Below are 17,418 nucleotides of genomic sequence, written 5' to 3' on the forward strand. Positions count from 1 at the left end.
TCACAGCTGATGCATGTTCTTTATCTACATGTACCCCACGGTCAACATCGAAACACATGCCCTAACGCCGTGGCTATATTAGTTTTTTATTGCAGAATATTTATATAAACCTACCTATACAGTGGGGGAAGAGGGGAAATGATAGGCTGTTTTTTTTAATAAGCACGCCCATGACTGGCAACAACACAAAATACGTATTTGGAAGTTGTTTTCATAAAAACACTTCCATTTAAGAAGAGAATTGTTGTTTATTTTCCCCCTTTCATGATAACAATGTGCAATAAATGTAATGTTTACCCCAAGTCAAGTGTTGTTCACTTCCAGGTACAGTGACTCGAAAAAGTTTTTCAGTTGATAGGTTTTGAGAATGAAAATTATTGGTAAATGTATTTTTTGTTTATAAAAAATGTATGTGATTTAAGGACGTGGTTTTTATTTATTTATTATTCTTGGAGCATGTCTCAAAAATATTCAGTATTTTTTCCAAATCTCCAAAAAACTCCCTCGAATTTGAGTACTCTCTCTCGAAAACGGCAGGAGCACTCCTGAAAGTGGAATAAAAAAGAGCGCTCGAATGAGGGTGAGGGTACTTTGCTCCTTTTAGAGTGGGAGCAAAATTCGTTCGAAAACGAGCAGATTCTACTCTTGCCGAGCACTCTTTTACAAAAAAAAAATGGTTTTCAATTTCGAGCGATTTTGTTTACGCCGTAATTTTTTAAAATGTAGTGGCAAAGGAAAGAGCTAAGAGTAAACTCCATATAAAACTCTTACACTGCAATCCCGCTCACAAACAAGTTTCACTCCCGAGTAAAAACGAGTTCTGATTTTTTCTCTTCATTGAATAGAGGGGGTACTTGTAACGGCCTAAATGTGTCAATTCGAAATAAACATTATAGGAAATATGTAGCCCTTTCGAGCAATGTTTACTATATAGAATTATCTAAAAATCCAAACAAGGAGTTCCTTCTGAGTACATCACCCCCTGGAAGAGTATTGCCTATATGGGTCCACTATATCGTATATCCCCATAGAACGAAACCTCCCGATATTCGTTATTTTAATGATTAAAACGTTAAAGTAAAAAACGCTGGCCGGGCCGAACTTTTATTACGCTCCACCAATTTGAAGGATCTTGACAAGTTTCCAAACATTTGTTAGACAATCCCATTGAATAATGTGGCTAAATTATTCAATTGAATTGTCTAAAAAATTGTTGGAAATTTGTCAAGATCCTTCAAATTGGTGCAGCGTAATAAAAGTTCGGCCGGCCAGCGTTTTTTACTTGTTTTTATTAAATTTAGATCGTGTTCAAAGTTCAATATTTTCAACAACAAAGGAATATTTTTTAAAGCGAATGGAGTACTCGATGTAGTCCAAACTTGGCGCATATTAATATTTGCAAGAGAATTATGTAAAGTGCGAAATTATTTTCCTTACCTACCCGAAAAAAAAATTCTGATATCTCCTCCAATAAATAAAATTTGTTTAAAAAATATAGACTTGAATTTTGGGGATATACTCGGATTTCAACCACGTGTAGATCTTTTTAACCTGATTACGGCAAAGTTTTTTTTTTTTGTTATGGAAATACCCGGTAATTTGATCAAGACTTTTGGATAAAAAATCCGGGTTTTATCCGGTTCTACAAAACTGAAATGTAAAAAATTTGAAAGAATATGAAATACGTATTTTTGTACCGGAACCTTTTAAAAACCCATAAAAAGTCAAAAAAGGACCCATTATGGGGTTGTAATAACTGCATACTGCATTGTACCCTACACTCTGGCCTTTCCAAAATGGTGCCATATGTATTGATATCTCTTGAAGTTGTTGTAGTATATATTAATATTGCAATTCATTACAATGTTTAGAAAAACTATGGATCCCATAGCCGGGGTTGGACATACTCCAGGGGAGAAAATTTCAAGCCCCGGCCGAAGTCCGGCTACTTAAAAAAAGGTTATATACATAGTTCAAGAATTTTTAGGGTTTTTTCAAAATGTACTGGTATAAAATATCAATTTTCTTGCATTACTCCGGAACATATGATATGACCACTTGTTTGATAGGTATTTCCATAATGGTACCCACTTTTTAGAAGCGGGAAAAACCCGAATGTTGTATGGTCAGATAATCGGGTAACCGGGTATTTCCCCTACGAAAAAATTAATTTCCCTTAATCAGCTTAAAAATACCCACCTGCGGTAAAAATTCCAAAAAGATCCGAACATAGCCCCCAACACAACTTTTTCCAAAATATATACATATATTTAACATAATGCGAAGAGAGTATCTGATATAGTCTAAACTTAGTACCTGGTAATATTTATATCAGATTCAGGATAAATGGACGCTATTGCTCCTTCCCTTCTGTTGTCTCTTTCACAATGGAAAAACACAGTTTTTATTTATTTCAGCTCATGAAAGAGAAATCGGTTAACACAATAGCTATAGGATAATCCACACCATTGACGTCACTGATAAGTTTTAAGGCACACAACCAATGGAAAGACGGTGTGGAAAAAATGTACTGACCTATATTTGGTGGTAATTGGCACATTTTCTTAAACACACAAAGATACAAAACAAAAAAATAGATCCAAAACTATTTCACATTATGATGAAATACTTCAAGTATTTTTCCAAATTTTGTCTAAAATATTTCCTCTATTCGATGTGTTTATGTTTTGCAGAATGTGTGTTAACTTTCAATTTCGTTGAACAGTTCGATTTGATTGAATGGCAGAGTTAATAAACCAAACAAAAAAATCGTTCCCACATTAAAAAAACCCAAAAATATATTAAGGTCGAAGAACTCGCCAGCGATTGCTAGCTGATTGTCGACCGAGACAGATGTATTCATCTGTTGTTGTTGTTTTTGTTGCAAACCTGGTGCGTACATGTTTCTATTGTTTCTAGCAGATTTGGCATTTGGAAGGCGTGTTTTCTTGGAAAAAAACGGTAGACGTGAATTTGGGCAGGCGAAAATCCGAAAACAGTATGAACTTTGCAGTACGTACATCAATTGCACCAATACAAAAGTACCAAATTGTGATTCAGATATAATCCAAAAAAACACGGCGGATATAAAAAATTACCAAAATGCATGCTGATATACGAATGAATAAATTATTCAGTTAAACAAATAACTGAGGGTCGATATGAAATATCTAATCTTGGAGAGGAAAAAAAAAGTTGAACACCTGTGTTGATTGTGGCATGTCAAATATGTCCTTGGTAAGTTTCTCTCCCTTTTCGGTGGTTAGAATTAATTGATCACTTGACTAAGTCAAATCGATTATGCATTATTGAAATGAGAAAATACCAATATGTTTTTATACCGGACCCCCACAAGGGGGTCAAGGTATTATGTCTTTGTGCATTTGTTTGTAACAGGCAAAAGGATGAGATAACCTCATGGTTCCTTTTGATTATCTGCATAGAATCACATTCTGAGTCGATTTATGCTTGTCCGTTCGTCTGTCTGTCCATGCCCCATTTTTAGCCCCCATCCAAGGACGAACTCTATTGAAATTGGAGATAATCGGTAAAAATTTAAATATAGCTCCCATATATATCTTCGTCCGATTTGCTATTATTGTGCACCAAACGTGTAATATCCGTCCAAATAGTATAAAGTTTTTCGCATACGACTAAATTAGGCCTGAAAATATGCATACCAAATTTTATCAAAATCGGTTCAGCAGATATAGCTATAGCTCCCATATATATTGTTCATCCGATTTGTTATTTTTGTCGCCGCAGCCGTATTATACACTCTACAACAAAGATATTTAGAGAAATATATCGAATGAAGCTCATAAATACTTTTGCTTAATTTTGTCGAGATCGGTTCTTATTTAGATATAGCTCCCATATATATTTTTATCCGATTTACCGTCTGTTGTGTAATTTTATCCCAAATGGGATGGAATTTGGCACTTACGACCAAATTGAATCTAGAAACAAGCATGCCAAATATGACGAAAATCGGTTCAGATATAGCTATAGGTCCCATATATATTGTTCATGTTCATTTCTTAGATTTGTTTTCTACAGTCGTAATATGCACTTCGTAATAATGATATATAAAATAAAGCTCAGAAATACCATTGTCAAATTTTATCAAGATCGGTTCAGATTTGGATATAGCTCCCATATATAGCTTTATTCGATTTCAAGTTAATTGTGCAACAAAATGGGTAATACAAGCCCGAATTGAAAAGGCACAAATGCCTCGCTATAATTTAGTAGAAATCGATTCAGTTCCTTTAAATTATAACTATAATTATAATTGATATTATTTACACGTGAAAAACATGCAATGTACACATATTCTGCATATGCTATATTTATATATTTGTTGTACATTTTTTGCAGATTCACGTGCATGAAACTGCAAGGTAATATAGTTTTTTATTCTATTTTAAACATGAATTCTTGCATATACAAAAATTGTTATTTTCACATACAAGTGAATAATTGCACATGTTGGAGTGCATAATTTTGAAAAAAAAAAAAAAAAAACAAGTAATATAAAACATTAAGTTCGGCCGGGTCGAACTTTTAATACCTTCCATCATTGGGTAAGAACAAATTTTTATATAAAGGTATCTGAATTCAAGCTTGTTCTACTTTAAACCACAAACACCAATAAGAACGTTTGGATAATGCAACTTTCAAAATAAAGAAAAAAAACATAAATTGAGTGAGTCCGTTATATGGGGGGCCATACCAAAAAGGTTACCTATGTACACAACTTTATACCACAAGGATTTTTATCTATTGCCAGTCTTAAATATCAAATTTAAATTCAATAGGTACCGTTATATGGCGGCTTTAGGAAAACATGGGACTTAGATATTTTGCTAGAACGCATTACGACCTACAAACACCAATATTTTGACAAATCCGTGGAAAAATGTGGCAAAAATCTGCAATATACCGAATATTGTGAGATTCCGTTATATGGGGGCTTTACGTAAACATGGACCTATGCATACAATGATCTACATATACCAATTTTTAGACAAATCCGTAGAAAAACCAGCAAAAATCATAAATATGCCGAATATCGGGAGGTACCGTTATATGGGGGCTATAGGAAAACGTGAACCCATTATGTCCTACATATACCAATTTATAGACAAATCCGTGGAAAAATGTGGCGAAAATGATCAAAATATCGAATATTGGGAGGTACCTTTATATGGCGGATATACCAAAACGTGGTCAGATATACCCCATTTTCAATCTCAACCAACCTAGACACAATACAAATTGTTGTGTACAATTTTTTTGTCAATACTGTTTGGGAACGTGGACCTGCGAGGTTATATGGGAACTATACCAAAATATATACCTTTGTTGAAAATGTTCTGTAAGATGGTTCTCTACAGGTAAAATCAAGAGGAACCTTGATATGGGCGCTACTCCGAAACATTGACATACATTGAAATTTGTCTAGGAATAGGTTTCCTACCCCATTAGAAACTATGATGTCAAATAATGAAATAGCTTAAATCAGGGATACCTTTATATGAGGGTTATACCAAATCGAGGCCTTTGTTCAGAAAGTAGTGGTATAAGTATGGGCCGCTAAGTCCCATATGTACACTGGATCTAGTGTTGCTAAAAGTTTTGCGTTGTGTGAAGTTGAATAAAACATTGGTGAAATATTCTGCATTTTACGAGAATTGGGAGCCAAAAGGAGTGGGCCGACAAAACCCATATTCCCATTGGACCTGTGGTTGGTTGAAATACGGAGTTGAAAAAAAAAAAATCGCTGAATTGTTGCATATTATGAGTCATTTTTTTACAAAAATCAGTTCGACGTGGGGTGGTGTACATGAAGATTGTACCGAATCGTTATAAATTTGATGGAAATATAACGATATACTAAATTTGGACCAAATTGGGCACTCCCTCCTTTTCGTGCGCGGAGGACCAAAGGTCCTAAATTTTCAACAATTGACCAAAACTTCAATAGAGCTAGGGTCTAAGCCCGTTATTCCAATTAGGTACATTTTGGTGTATAAAAATGCGAAAAAAATTGTAACTTTTTTCAGATCAGCTCAGATTTTATCTTTGTTCAGAACTGGAAAAATTTTTAAACTCTTTTGGATTTAAGTATGATTAATGATTTTTTTTTTCATATTTCATATCTTTTTCACATTTCATATTCACCCTCTATAGCCACGAGACTGATGGTCTAATAAAAACCTAATCCAATAAGCTTGTAGTAATGCGTATTCGGATTTTGATAATCATCAACGAAGCATGGCACACTCTTAAGTTTCTCTCATTTCTCTCAGCTTCCTTGCATTTTTAAGTCATCCAAAGAATATCAACATCTTTTGTAAGGGGAAGCCCAGCTCAGCTGTCCATTCTTTGAAGCAAGCACAACGCAATATTACATTACATAGCAAAATCCCCAGAAATATTGAAAATTTGCAAGCGACGGCCAATTCCGGATAATGCCATCGGCATTTGGGAATAACCTAAATCGCAACCACACTCTTTTGGCGGTAAATACGCCAAATCAATAAATTTCCAAATGAATTCTGTGTTTTATTTCTGGCATTAGTGATTCACAACAATTTCAAATCAAGCAAACAATAAATATTTTGATTCATAATCATAGAAGTGGTGGAGCAGCGTCACTGCTTTGTGACGTATGAACGGGACTGGACTGGTTGACTGTGGGTAAATAAACAACTGGGAGATTAGTTTGTTTTATCTCATACCTACATAACACACATATATATGTATGTTAGTATTATTATTATTTAGTATAGGTGACTATAATTTATACTCAATACACGTGACATGTTGTTATGATTTTATTTCGTGACTACAGTTGGCTACGGATAATTGTAATTTGTAACAGTGAATAAATATGACAGAAAAGTAGTGATATATAATAAAAGACCAATAATAAATAATTAATAGTTATTGCAATTAATAAAATATTAATAGTTATAAGAAATATTACTTATATTGATATGGAGTAGGTTTCAATTGTTGTGGAATTACTGTATTGTTTTATTTTTTGCGAAAATATTCCAAAAATGAAATAAGCAAACAATAATAAAGACCATTATTATAAATTACTTATTTTTAATGATGTGACCCTTGGGAGCGAAAGGAGGAGGGTTTGAAGGAATTTAAATGAAAAAATTAGCATTCAGAGGCTACAGTTGGTCCTCGTTTTATTTTTAAAGATCATTTTAAACTTTATTATATTATGAATCTGTTGCAATAAAGGTCGTAAATTTAGGAATTAGGTTTTTCTGTTGAGGTGTTGGAGGGCCACAGCCAACCACATAGTAACACCATAAATGATGATCGGAAATTGTTATCATTTAATGCGGTATTAAGTAATGAAATGTTATAAACAAATATAATTTCGTGAAAATATGTATGATTGTATCTCTGGGTATTTATTTTTATGTCACGTGAGAATTATTATCTAAAGCATGTCCGATGCAAAATAATTAAAAAGAATTTGGAATGGGAGCTTAAATGAATTAGCACAGGTAGTGGTTTTAGAAGAGTTTGAATTTGTTAGACAAACAAACGGGCAATGGGGATTTTTCGAATTTTCTGTATAAAAACCAAGATTCCGAAGCAGTTGGCCAATATTGACCAATTCGTATCTGACCTAAGACTGATAAAAATATTACAAAGTGCCAGATTTAAACTATATCGACTACTTCCTATACTCTATACAGAAGATATGTGCACATTTTTGGAAAATGTGGAAATATGTATGAGGTAACAGATATAGCGGACCGAATTCATTTTCTACTTCATCTAAAACAGAAAAATATTGGTATGTGCAAAATTTGAAGGAAATCGAACATTAATACCCGATTTTATGCGAAATCATACATTTCGATTACATTTTCATATCAGATTTCTGGTTATGACAAATATTTAGATATAGTAAGTTGTGAAGAATCACCGACTTATTTCCAAGATATAAGTATTGGAAATTGTGACCCTTTGTGGATGAGGTACCAGAAGGGGTTGGCAAATATATGTCATCATCACTACAGATCTTGCGTTAGCAAAAATATTTGGATATGTGAAATTTGAAAAGAGTTGGACTTTGCGTTGCGTTTAGTTTTTCAAAAATCTTGAACCCTATGTGGGGCAGGTACCAGAAGAAATGGACCGATCTACCATCTTTAATATAAATCTTGTGTTGATGGAAATATTGAGATATACCAAGTGTGGAATGGAGTCGGTTGTTAATTTCGCGTTTTATGAGCTTCATGGATATTCAAAATTTTGACCCCTTGTAGGGGAGGTACCAGAGGAATGGACCGATGTTTCCCAATTTCACATCAGTCTTTGTCTTAATAAAAATATGTGTTCAATGTGAAGAGATTGGGATGCTTATTTCCGATTTTATGATTGTTTTGTTTTTCAAAACTTTGACCCATTGGGGGGAGGTACCAGAAGCAATTGTCCGATCTCTACCATCTTTATAACAGATCTTGTGTTTATGGAAATATTGAGATGTGCAAAGTCTGAATGGAATCGGATGTTAATTTCGTGTTGTATGAACTTCATGAGTATTCAAAATTTTTATCCTTAATGGGGAGGTACCAGACCGATAGAAGCCATCTCCGAACTCGATCTAAGTTGGCCCCTTTTTTCTGCCACAACAGCGCTCGAGTGAGTTTCACTCTTTGTACAATTTTGAGCGAGGTCCGAGCGATTTGATTTTACCCCCTGACATCCACCGATTTTAAATACTCTACGGGTCCCAGGCAATTGAATCAAAATACATCACAGACAGCATTAGCGACAACTCATTCTACTTTGTCAATCAAAATTGACTTCGCATCCACCACAATTTCCAACTTTCCACCTCTGTCAAGGTTAAATTTTGAACCCAACTCTGCAAAAATTACACTAACTAGGCCCACTAAGGAAAGATTTTCGATCCTCGGGTCTTCTTCTCAATTTTTTTTTTGTGAACGCAACTCTGCTGTCATCTGGCATTTGGGAATCTTCTTAAAAGGGGTTTAAGCTTCTGGGCCCAATCACGAATAACAATTCCATGCAGAAAATTAAAGAGAGTTTGCATAAAAATATTTAGCAATCAGTTAAATAAACAAGATACGAAAAAGACAAATAAGCGATGCCCCATGTTCGCAAATTAACTTTATTGGAGTAATAAAATGAAAAATTCTCTGCGTGGGATAATCGCTCATGGGGCTGATTGTTTTTCAATTGTCACAACAATTTTTTAGTCTTAAAAAGGGCTGGGCAGAGAGTCGCACTTTTATGCTCTCCCAAATGTATTAATCTCGGATTACATTGTTTTTTAATGGGTCTGTTTGTCAGTGTTAAGAGAATTTAGGTGACCCTGGTCTAGAACTATTTCGAATAATTTTAGTTTCAATCGATTTCGCTTTGGAAATTGCTTTGATGTGAATTCGACAACGCGAGCTACTCTAACTTAATTATAGAGCCCGAAAATAAATGAGTGTATTTATTTTTTTAAATCGTTTCCAAAAATGGATATAGACGATTTAGATAAAACTAAGTGCCATTTATTTGAAATTTTTATTCGAAACACTTTTCCAAAAATCTAAATAGTGGGTGTAGGGTACAATATAGCCGACTTTGATCTCCATGTTGTTTTTTGTCTGCTCCTTCTCAGTTTCATTTTTTTGTGATAGCCAGAAATCCCAACGGATATGGTATTTCGGGCATTTGACCCATAAATTCCGAATAAATGAATTTAATGCCAATCATATTAAATACGAAACAGAACATATGTATAGATTAGTTAACATATTTTCCGTGTTGTTTTTTGTTCCTTAATAAAATTTACAACTTTGTGCATGAGCAAGCAAAAGTTAACGGAAATAGAAATTGCACGAGCTACTCTAACTTCATTTGCCCGGCAACCAACCGTCCAAGCAGCCAGCCAAACGACTGATATCGTTGCGAGCAGATCAGGTAACAGACATCACTGAAATCCGTCCAGTCACGTACGCCAAAATTAATAAATAAATTCTGTTCTGTTCTATTCTCCTCTCTTCTCTTGTGGCAAAAATAAAATGTTCTCCCAAGCAAAATATAAAAAATAAAAAACGTGAAAAACAAAAAACCAAACGCAGTTACAGAAATTAATTCAATTTAAATCGCCTGTATTCTCTGCTCCCATTATTGAATGGAAGGACTGGAAATGTTAGAGCACAATAACCCCTCTGGGCTCTTGGCTGAGATTAAGCGAACGTAATCAAAACAGAGAATCGTCGTTCAACTGTCAACAATGTTGTAAATCAAGAGAAGAGATTAGTGGTAAAGAGTGACATCATGAGAGTACATTAAGTTTAATGAGAGCATGGGCAAGCTCTCCCTGATATTCTTCTGACTCGCTTTGAACTCCTTCTTCCCAAAAGGCTGGGAGACAAAGTCACTCTTTATTTCTGGGAAGTTTGATGATAAGATGAGTGGTTACTGGGTTTATTCATGGAGTTGGGTTTTTACCACCACCAAATTGAGTTACAGCAGCAGCCAACCACAATATGCATGCATGCCCACGTTTGTATGTGTGCGTCCGGAGTGCAATTATTTTGTGACAAGAAATTTACTTGTAATAAAACAAATGATGCACATTTATTTAGCCGTTTACTTATATGTACGTCAGCAGACGTTGTTTTTTTTATTAATTTTATCAATACAATGGGAAAGTACATGTTTGTGTTTTCACAAACTGGTTTGAAATATCCTTTCGAATCCTTTTGACACGACATAAGCATGTATGTTCTCATTATAAATACAAGTTCAAAGAAAACGGAATCCATAATAATAGTTGGCCACATAACCTAAATTTATACAAGTCATTCAGCAGAAAGCCCATCATTATGTATTGAGAACATAATCGGAAAAAAATACTGGTGGAATCACGGCAGCAGGCATAAATAATACCGTTGCATTGTCATATTAAAAATTTTTATTTTGTTTCAAAAATAGCAGAAAAAAATTAAATCGCCAAAAGAACTTTTGATTTGGGCTCAATTCTTGTTCAATGAAAATGTGAAGTGAAAGGATTTACAAGAAATTTAAAATGAAAACATTTCTTAAAGAAACTTTTTATACCCTCAGTTATATGGCTAGAGAGGGTATATATCATTTGATACAGACAAATTGTGGCTCATCGAACTAACAGTTTTAGACACTAGTTTTCTTTGGATCAAATCCGTTTCAGGACATTTGGAGTCGATTTAGCGATGTCTGCAACTTTGCAAATCCAAATATCCGATTTGATCCAAACTTGGTACATGGTAATATTATTGTCAAACTTAGGTAGAGTCCGGAGATGGGTAATATCGCAAACCTCCTTCTGGTATCTCTACCACAAAATGTCAAAACTTTCATAGAAAATAATTTACTGCACAGAAAGAAAAAGGATAATCCGATTTTTCTCAACTTTGTATATCCTAATATTTGCATCAGAGCTAGGTCGGGAGCGAAAATCGACAGTATCGGTTCACTCCATCAAGTACCTCCCCCACAAAGGGTCAACATTTTGAATAGCTAGAACTTTTATAAACTGTGATGTAAGAGTGCAATTGTCTTGAAATTACACACATCACAATATTTCTATTAACCCAAGATCTGGCGTGATTCTTTCTTGTACCTCTCCCACAAACATTTTGAATATCCATGAAGCACATAAAACACAAAATTAACATCCGATTCCATACTCAATATTTTCATCAAAACAAGATATGTTATAAAGATGGTAGAGATCGGATCATTCTTGCTGGTACCTGCCCTTATTAAATTTTTGCTGTTGTGGGATTTAGTACGATGTCCTTCTTTGAGAGAGTAAAAGAAACTCTGCATAAAACAAAACTAAGAGTATTTGTGATTCTTCCAAATACAAGGTATTTCCTGCCTTATCACTTGGGAAACATTGCATTTTGTCCTTAATTAATAACTAAACGTTGGCTGTAACAATGGTTTGAGTTGTTGCGTCTCAAAAATAGGAGCTGATTTCATATAATTCGCATATACAATTTCCGAATTACTTCCGTATAAATAATACATGCAGTATTACAAATAACCATTTTAAAATGCAAAATATGGCCGACATCCACACTTAGATCAATCGACAATAACGTAAAGACTACAAGGTAAATAGAACAAAGTTCAGAATTGCACTTGTTAAAACAAAGCCTAACAAGAATTGCCGCAAAAATTAAAAATTGCGTCAATTGAAATACTTAACAATATTTTAAATTTGCTATTAATATTGTGAACAAAGCGTCCAAAACAGATGGTATGCTACCAACATCTAGCTATGTTCACCAACATATGTATTCCCTAAAATTTGAAGATTCCTTAATGTGAGAAAAATGTGGCAATGAGCCACAAGCTGCATATGAACATACCTTGCGCCCTTCTGCAAAGATGCGGATAGGACCACCAAAAATCCTCAAATCAGGCAATAATAAAAATGTTGCGACTTTCCTTTATATGAGATATGTGGAAATATTAAAATGGGCCTGATGTACCAGGTGTAGTCGAAAGAAATATTTCATTTTCGTACTTTATCTAATGCAGATAATAATATTTGTATGGCCAAAATTAAAAGAAAATCGAACATTTATATCCAATTTTATGCGAAATCAAAAATTCCGATGATTTCCATATTCATCTCAGGTTTCTGGTTGAGAGAAATATTTAGATATAGAAAGTTGCAAAGGATCGCTGATTTGTTTCGCAAGTGATGACAGATATAAGCATTGGAAATTGTGACCCTTTGTGGGTGAGGTACCATAAGGGGTTGGTAGATATATATCATCTTCACAACAGATCTTGTGTTAGCAAAAATGAATGAATGAAAAATGAATGTATATTTCGCTTTATTTTAGCCTTTTGTCTTTTGATGGAAACATGGAGATGTCGCAAGTCTAAATGGAATCCCATACTAATTTCGCGTTTTATGAGCTTGATAAATATTCAAAACGTTGACCTTTTGTGGGGAAGGTACCACAAGGAGTGGACTGATATACCTCATATTCACGGCAGAAATAATGGGATGTGTGAAATGTAAAGAGAATCTAATGCTTGCTTCGCGTTTTATGACTTTCATGGATATCCAAAATTTCGAGCCTTTGTAGGGGTGGTACTAGAAGAAATGGTCCAATCGCTACCGTTTTTATAACAGATCGCGCGTTGTTGGAAATATTCAGATGTATCAAGTCTAAATTGAGTCGGATGTTAATTTCGCGTTTTATGAGCCTAATGAATATTTAAAATTTTAACCTTTTGTGGGGAAGGTACCAGAAGGAGTGGACCGATATATTCCATCTTAACACCAGACCTTGGGTTAATATAAACATTGGAATGTGTGAAATTTGAAGACAATCGGACTCTTACATCACATTTTATAGGAGTTGTAATTATTCAAAATTTTTGACTCTTTGAGGGGGAGGTGCTGATGGAATGGACCGATATTGACCGAGTGCTCGACAAGAGTGGAAATCTGCTAAATTTCTTGCAAATTTTTGTGTAAAAAAATTAAAATTTCAAGTTGCTGTCTTGTTTTTACATGAAAGCTGGACTCTACAAGAAATTGCATTGAATAAAACCAATCGAAGGAATTAATTCCCTCCGATAGGCATGGCATTTTACATAAAATATTTACAATTTAAATGAATATTCTCAAGTCGATGATGGCTGGAGGCTAGCAGTAAATCAAGCTCCTTACTCCTTCGTTGTGTTCTTGTACAACGCTTAATTGTTGAAGACATTTTAATTGTTATGTTTGTCGATTTGTTAATGTTTAATTCATTTGATGGATCTATTATCTTCTACATACAACAAACATGCGCACATATGTACATACGTACAAATATGGCAAATAAATCATTTACAGTCCTCAGAGTCAATTTATTGCCAAGACTTGGACGATGAAGGAGAGGAAGAAGAAGGGATACCACTTACTTGGGCCATGAGCAGCGAACTGGGAAGCACACACACAACCCATGACACAAATGACAAATAACAATGCGCCGCAAGTAATGGGAATATCCCACTTCTCTTCCTCCTCCTCCTCCTCCTGGTGGATAAACGATTTTCTCTTGAATCACCAGCAGCATCGACTTTTGGGGCTATCTTTGTTAAGAAGAAAAAAAAAATAATAATAATAAAAACTAGAAAAAATTCCAATGTCATTTAAGAGATTTTGTTGTGTGCGTGCGTGCGAAAGTGATATCCATCCGACCGCAGTCTTCCCAAGAATTCAAATGTTCTCATTAAAACAACAAATCAGCAGTTCAATGAATGAAACCTTGTACCACATTAGGGTGAAGGCGAATTTGATGTATCATTCTGGACAGATAATACCTCTTAATAGTACTCCCATTATGGCAATAGATAATGCCATTAACAAGGAGCTGTTATCACACTTTGAATGCACTCTGAATGGAAACGACAGACTAAAAAAGCCCAGGTATTAAACAACACAACAGCACCTTGTCTGCAGCAGCGCCTGGTATATCTTGCCGCCGCCGGGCCAACTTTACAACCGAATGTTTCCAGTCATTTGTAAATAGTAGTAAAGTACGCGTGATTGTAATAAATCGAAAAAGAAATTTACACAAAGAAAACAAAAACAAGAGGCAAGCCATACAAAACAACTGTGGAGTGGACGATTCAAGTCGCCCAAGCTAAACGCTACCACAAAGAATATAAAACAATAATTGCTTAAACATTGTTTGCAACTGTAACAAACTGAACGACTAGAAATCAATTACGGAAAGACAATATTCCATCGCCGTCTTAAGGTAAACATATTCCAAGTAAAGAATATAAAGAATCAGACATTTCTTGGAATCGGAATGGCTTCGACATGGGCATCGATAGAAGGAATTGCTGTCCGCCCTATGTAAATCAAACAAAACACAGGCTTTCATTGGCCCAGGCAGCTTAGCTTATTGTCATCCGCATCGACAATGTCACGTACATAGTTGTTCACAATGCCACCGTGCAAACACTGACAATGTACACCATTCATAAACTTATCTTCATTACAGGTTATGTGAAAACTACACTACACGAGGAGGTTTTTATTGTTGCAGTACAGACGACTTCGGATAACAGCAATTAGGAACAAATAAAATAGTATCAGTCCGTTTTGCCGACAGATGTATACCCCCAGCCTTGAGTTATAATTATTCAAACTGTTGGCCATTTATGGGGGAGGTTCCGAAGAAGTTGGCCAATATTGACCAATTCGCATCTGACCTAAGACTGATATAAATATTACAACGTGCCAGATTTGGACTATATCAACTACTTCCTATATTTTATATGATATATGTGCAAATTTTTGGAAATTGTGGAAATATGCGTGTGGCACCAGATATTGTCGACTGAAGTATTCCATTTTCATACTTCATCTAATACAGATAAAATATTAGTATATTCAAAATTTGAAAGTAATCGAATATTTATATTCAATTTTATGCGAAATCATACATTTCGATTAAATACATATGGATATCAGATTTCTGGTTAGGAAAAATATAAAGTTGTAATGAATCGCCGACTTGTTTTGCAAGCTGTGACTCTTAGTGGGTTAGGTACCAGAAGGGGTTCGCAGATATATATCATATTCACAACAGATACTGCGTTAGCAAAAGTATTTCAATGTGTGAAATTTGAATTTGAATGCTTATTTCGCTGCTTATATACCTTTGTGGGAGAGGTACCAGAAGGAGTGGACCGTTAAATCCCATCTTCACGCCAGACCTTGGGTTACAAAAAATATTGTGATGTGTGTAATTTGAAGAGAACCTGAAGCTTATTTCGCGTTTTTATGATAGTTTTTGTTATTCAAAACTTTCAGCCTTTGTGGGGAAGGTACCAGAAGGAATGGTCCGATCTCTACCATATTTATAACAGATCTTGTTTTGATGGAATTAATTAATTTCCCGTTTTATGGACTTCATTGATACTGAAAATTTTGACCCTTTGTGGGGGAGGCAGCAGAAGGAGTGGACCAATATATTCCATCTTTACACTAGACGTTGGGTTAATAAAATATTGTGATGTGTGTAATTTGAAGAGAACTGGATGCTCATTTCGGATTTTATGATCGTTTTTGTTATTCCAAACATTGACCCTTTGTGGGGGAGTTACCTGAAGGAATGGTCCGATCTCTACTATCTTAATAACAAACCTTGTTTTGATGGAAATATTGACATGTACCAATTCTGAATGGAATCGGATGTTAATTTCGTGTTTTATGAGTCCCCACTCTTTGTGGGGGAGGTTCAAGAAGAAATGGCCCGATATATCCCATCTTCACTCCAGACCTTGGTTAAATGAAAATATTGTTATGTGTGTAATTTGTAGATTATCGGACTCTTACATCACATTTTATAAGAGTTATAACTATTAAAAATGTTGACCCTTTCTGGGGGAGGTACTTGATGGAATGTACCGATATTGTCCATTTTCGAACCTGGCCTAGCACTGATGCAATTATTAGGTTTTGCAAATTTGAAGCAAAATCGGGTTATCATTTCTTTTTCTGTGCAGTAATTATTTTCTTTGAACTTTTTTACATTTTGTGGGGGAGGTACCAGAAGGAGTTAGCCCATATTGCCCATCTACGAACTCGATCTAGCTTAGACAATAATATTACGATGTACCAAGTTTTGATAATATAGGGTATATATATTATCAAAACTTGGTACATCGTAATATTATTGTCTAAGCTAGATCGAGTTCGTAGATGGGCAATATGGGCTAACTCCTTCTGGTACCTCCCCCACAAAATGTAAAAAAGTTCAAAGAAAATAATTACTGCACAGAAAAAGAAATGATAACCCGATTTTGCTTCAAATTTGCAAAACCTAATATTTGCATCAGTGCTAGGCCAGGTTCGAAAATGGACAATATCGGTACACTCCATCAAGTACCTCCCCCAGAAACGGTCTAGCTATATGACTGATGTATAAAAATATGATAGTACGACAGTGAATGCAAAAGAAACCCACAATTACAAATGTGTTCTCCTTTATAAAATAAAAATTCATTTGGAATTCTTATTCTCAAGCATTCACCTCTTAGCGTCATACAGAAACAGGCGCTGAGACTCAAGCAACTAAAAGCGAAATTGTTTTAGATCCACTTTATTGGAACGGCTAGTCATGTGTCACAATGCTATGCATTTTTTTGGAAGGAGCACCAAAAATGCTCCAAAACCAATTTAGATATTCCACTATATTTCATATATTTGCATATCTGCAATAATTAAAACTTAAAACATCCATGACCATGTTCTGGACAACAGCCACAAAATGAGTTTTTGTGCCCACTGCACTGCAACGGCTAGTAGTACGTCAAATACGACAAAATTCTGGCGGCTTG

The 17,418-nt window shown here is 34.9% G+C and overlaps 1 protein-coding gene across 4 annotated transcripts in view; it reads right to left on the reverse strand.

Annotated features, from left to right (window-relative positions):
- Positions 1-17,418, reverse strand: part of LOC101887348 (blood vessel epicardial substance) — a 44,070-nt gene that overhangs the window by 9,066 nt on the left and 17,586 nt on the right. The window lies entirely within an intron of this gene.

This window comes from Musca domestica, unplaced genomic scaffold, assembly GCF_030504385.1.
Source record: "Musca domestica strain aabys unplaced genomic scaffold, Musca_domestica.polishedcontigs.V.1.1 2, whole genome shotgun sequence".
Classification (NCBI taxonomy): domain Eukaryota; kingdom Metazoa; phylum Arthropoda; class Insecta; order Diptera; family Muscidae; genus Musca; species Musca domestica.